Genomic DNA, 4,783 nt, shown 5'->3' with positions numbered 1-4,783 from the left:
TTTTGAACTGCCATTATTACCTTGAACGGCGCTCAAGAAAAATCGCCATAATTTGAAGCGCCATTTGGTTATTACGGCGGTTTTCGAAAAACCGCCACAATTACCTGGTTAAAACGGCGGTTTTTGAGTTGGGTTAAAACGGCGGTTTGAACCGCCGTTATTTTCAGATAAAATGGCATTTTTGGTTGGTTAAAACGGCAGTTTCAAACCGCCACAATTACCTGGTTAAAACGGCGGTTTTTGAGTTGGGTTAAAATGGCAGTTCAAACCGCCGTTATTTCCAAATAAAACAGCATCTTTTTGTTGGTTAAAATGGCATTTCGTTGTTTAAAACGGCAATATTTATTGTTTAAAAATGGTAGTTTAAAACCACCATTTTTTCCAAGTTAAAATGCATTTTAATTGTTTAAAATGGCAGTTACAAGCCGTCGTTTTTACCAGATAAAAGTGACATTTTTTATCGTTTAAATTAGCATACACTTTTATCTGCATATGAGTTTTAACCGTCGTTTTTACTAGGTTAAACAAACAATTTTTTGTTTAAATTTCACAATGACAATAAATCATAACTTATAAACAAAATATTACGTAACTCAAATAAAGTATTAAACATAATATATAATATTTTAGTATTGAAAATCAAAAGTAATAACTCCTATAACTCCTATACAAATAAAGTATCAAATATAACATGATTTTTTAATTCTTAACATAACATGTAGCTAAAGATAAATCAAATCTTTATCATAAAAATCATGAATTATTGAATTATGATGGCTCCACCTAATATATAGTACCCTTCGAATTCGTAGGCTTCTCTGACAGGACCTAACTTCGCTGTTTCTTTTACCTTGTAGCCTGAAACCAAACTACCAAAACTTATTATAAGAGAATGGAGGAGATACCTGAAACAAATGAGAAAGAATACCTGCAATGAACAAAATACAAAATCTATAAATAAAAAAAGAAAAAGAAATTGTTGCCAATATTTTTATATGTGCAAAAATAACACGGTCCATTTAGACAATAAAATCAAGCTTACATTTCTTACATTTTGAGTATTTCTCATTCCTTTTGCCAGCAAGTCTTCAATGACAGCAACGAAAATTCTTCCTCCTCTGTAGTGTAAATTGGTTTTCTAATTTTAATATGATAGCTAAAGTACATCCAAAAATGGTCTCTTGCATACTTACAATTTTCAATTAGTGAACCCCAATCATTTGGAACATAAATAAATAATGTTGCTTACATTTTGAGTATTTCTCATTCCTTTTGCCAGCAAGTCTTCAATGACAGCAACGAAAATTCTTCCTCCTCTGTAGTGTAAATTGGTTTTCTAATTTTAATATGATAGCTAAAGTACATCCAAAAATGCCAGAAAATGTCTCTTGCACCAACCTAAAGTACATCCAAAAAAGATGAATATGATAGCTATACTTATTTATTTGGATAGTCAAGCCGAGGTTTCATTAATATATGTTCTTAACGAGAATAATTATTAACACTAGGTCACAAGCTAAGCACTTATTATTAATTAATTATTAAAAAATAATTTAGTAATTAAAATTTATTAAAAATTAAAATTAAAATATTTAAAAAAAATCTTAAAAATCGATTTAGAATATATTACTCAAAAAATATGTAATTTATAAAGAAGATATCTGTGCTAACGGCAATTCCTTGTTAAATTATTCACATTTATAAGTACTTGAGTAATGCAGTTGGCTTATTAATTAAAATGATAACTTACTAATTATGCCCGATTTGTTAATCTCATTGTTAAGTCCTTAAATTTTGATTAATCTAAATAAATAATATTATTTGAACATCCAATAACCAATATTATTGAAGTACTGATTTAAGAACAAAAAATGTGGTAGGTTCCTTACCAAGATGACCTGGATAAATGTGTGGCCCTTGCAATCATCAACCTCCAATATGGAAGCCATGTTCCCACATCGGTAACAGTAGTTGGGTGCACTGAAAGTCGTAACCACCTTTTATTCCTATTTCCACATACAATTTAACTGAGACATACAATTCAACATACAATTTAAACTTACATATAAGAGAGCTGAACCACAAAATTTGGAATTTAAACTTACAACGATTTATAGAGTGCCACACTTTTGACTATATTTGAGTAGAAAGATAATAATATACCTTTCTTAGAAAACCCCCTTTTGTAGTGATTGGTGACAGAAGGATCAACTTGATTCACACTTATAGAACTCAGGGTTTGGTTACAAGATCTGAAGCTATAATCTAAAACATTTTGAATGAGTTAGGATTTGGTTACAAGCTATAGAGTTTGTACACGTGCTACAAAAATAACCAAATGCTACCTTATCTCACATCTCACAACCGGTACAAGAATTGAGAAAGCAAACTACTGAATACATTATAAAATATAGTGATATATCTAAAAGGTAATAACAGTTCAGAGAAAAATATTAGTACTACCTGCATAGCACCAGCCCCGAGCCAATACAAAGCAATTCTAGGATGGCCATGTTCAAGCTTGATTTGCTTCCCATCATAGAACTCGATGAATTTCACATGATTCACTTCAAGAGATTCATAGATCTGCCATTACACAATAATTACTAATGCCAAAATAATTCTTGGACACATGATGCAAAAAAGGTGAAAAACCAGAATTAAAACTTACTTCTTTAATTTCTCCATATAATCCAAAAATATGCTTAAGTTCGTCATTTGAAACAGATGAATCAAGACCAGATATCATCACACCACCATGACCAAATATCCTTTTCTGGAGCATTGTCTAAAATGCCATCAAGTAAAGTTAAAACTATAAGCAAAGCAAAAGAACTTGGAACACAAAGAAACTGACAAGGGAAGAATATAGCAGTAACTACCTTTGGAATTGAATAATGTATGTCAAGCTATTGAGATCTCAACTTATCAAAAAGATTCTTGAGAGCAGAACCAATCTACAGAGACCAAGATTCCAATTTTATTTTATTTTTATTTTCAAAGTAAGAACTTTACTAGCAAACATTAACAAACACATCGAGCACTTCACTTTACCAAAGATAAACAAATTCACCAGCTAACATAAGCAAAAATTAAGATTAAGTCAAAAATCTATAAATAACAGAACATATACAAGTAAGAGGTAAGATCATAAATTCATAATCATTCAGTAAACTAATGATTATTAACTCTACTTGATTGCCGTAAGATGAAGCACAATCGATATGTCTGTATCCAACTTGACATGTCAAACACAATAATTATAATCAAAATTAATAATCATCCACCTCTAGGGTTAGCTCTTCTACTTATAATACAATAATCAAAACTGTAAAATTGTAATGGTTTAACAAAACTATAAAAATAGAAAAACAAATGTGAGTGTACCTTGATAGTGGTGGTAACTGCTTTGGCCAAGGCTCCAGAATTTTCAGCCTCAAAAGTTCCTAATCCAACAGAAGGTATCTTGGCACCTGTGTTCAGCTCGAAGAATCTAATGTCCTCCGCCATAATTTCTTTAATTAATTAATTAAATAATTAATTCTCTTCAACGATCACTTGCGTAATCGCTTTGGTGTTTAGTTATTCGTAAGGTAATCATCAATTAATTGCACATTAATCATGTAATTTAAATTAGTTAACACTATTTTAATCGTATGGAGGACGAAAATCAAAAAAAGAAGATGAAGTAGATTACTGTGAATTGATATGGATGGTAGAACCAAATCATACAAGCTTAGTTGGAGGCAGCAACTATAGCTTCACAACTAGAGAACCATATTGAATATGCAAATTGAAGCCAAAAGACTAGATCTCAGAAGCTCCGCCAGAGAGAGAAACAACGGCGTCGCTTGCGGCAGCGAGGAGATGATGAACGGTTGTGAACAAAAAGCAAACCCTCAAATCAAAGCAAAAAATTAGATCGCAGAAGCTCCACGGAAGGCAACATCAACGCTGTTGCTTGCGGCGGTGAGGAGATGAACGGCGACGAGCAGATGAACGGCAGCGAGGAGATGAACAGCGGCGATAAAACCTCAAATCGAAGCCAGAGAAGCAGATCTAGAACCTCCGCCAAAGACAGCAACAACGATAACATTGCTTACGGCAACTTGGAGCTGAGCGGTGCCGAGCAAATGAATGGCGGCGGAGATGAACGACAGCGATAAAACCTCAAATCGAAGCCAGAGAAGCAGATCTAGAACCTCCGCCAAAGGCAACAACAATGATAACGTTGCTTACGGCAACTTGGAGCTGAGCAGTGGTGAGAAGATGAACGGCGGCAGAAAACTAGGGTTAGGTTCGTCACACTCATTCTCTCATTCGCAACATTACTCTTATTCTCATCCTCTCTTATGCACAACAACATCACCTCTAAGTCTTTAAGAAAGACTAAAGATAATGGCGATTTTAAACCACCGTATTCTACAAAAACCGCCACCAATCACCGGAATAATATGGCAGGCCTTAATTTCTGCCGAAATTAACAAAAATTATGGCGTTACATACAACCGCCATAATATAAGCGTCATTTTAACCAACATTTTTTGTAATGTAGGACGATTTAAACGTTAGGGACTCAAATAGGACTTACCCCAAACGTTGGAGACAAAAACGATACTTTACTCTATATATATTTATTTTAAGAACCATAAATTCTAACCCTTTTTTTCTTTGTGTCGTTATAGGGTTAGAATTTAGGATTTTTAAAATTAAAAAAAATATGATCTTAATTTTAGTTATATTGTTTTAGTATTTTCAAAGTTTTATAACTATTTTGGTCATC

General features: G+C 32.8%; 1 long non-coding RNA gene across 5 annotated transcripts; it reads right to left on the bottom strand.

Moving 5' to 3' along the window:
* On the bottom strand, positions 606 to 4,501 carry LOC110265759. 5 transcript variants are annotated; one of them, XR_002352078.1, is made up of 8 exons: positions 3,388 to 4,501; positions 2,883 to 2,957; positions 2,672 to 2,788; positions 2,464 to 2,586; positions 2,164 to 2,265; positions 1,890 to 2,006; positions 1,250 to 1,398; positions 606 to 858 (listed from the first exon to the last, which is right to left on the bottom strand). It is a non-coding gene; the product is annotated as an uncharacterized LOC110265759 (long non-coding RNA). The 5 variants fall into 5 exon arrangements; XR_002352076.1 differs by having other exon boundaries at positions 2,164 to 2,586; positions 3,388 to 3,493; positions 3,698 to 4,499; XR_002352075.1 differs by having other exon boundaries at positions 2,164 to 2,586.

This window comes from Arachis ipaensis, chromosome B08, assembly GCF_000816755.2.
Source record: "Arachis ipaensis cultivar K30076 chromosome B08, Araip1.1, whole genome shotgun sequence".
NCBI classification, from domain to species: Eukaryota; Viridiplantae; Streptophyta; class Magnoliopsida; order Fabales; family Fabaceae; genus Arachis; species Arachis ipaensis.
Note: the sequence above shows the minus strand (reverse complement) of the source record. Positions and strands in the feature narration are given on the sequence as shown.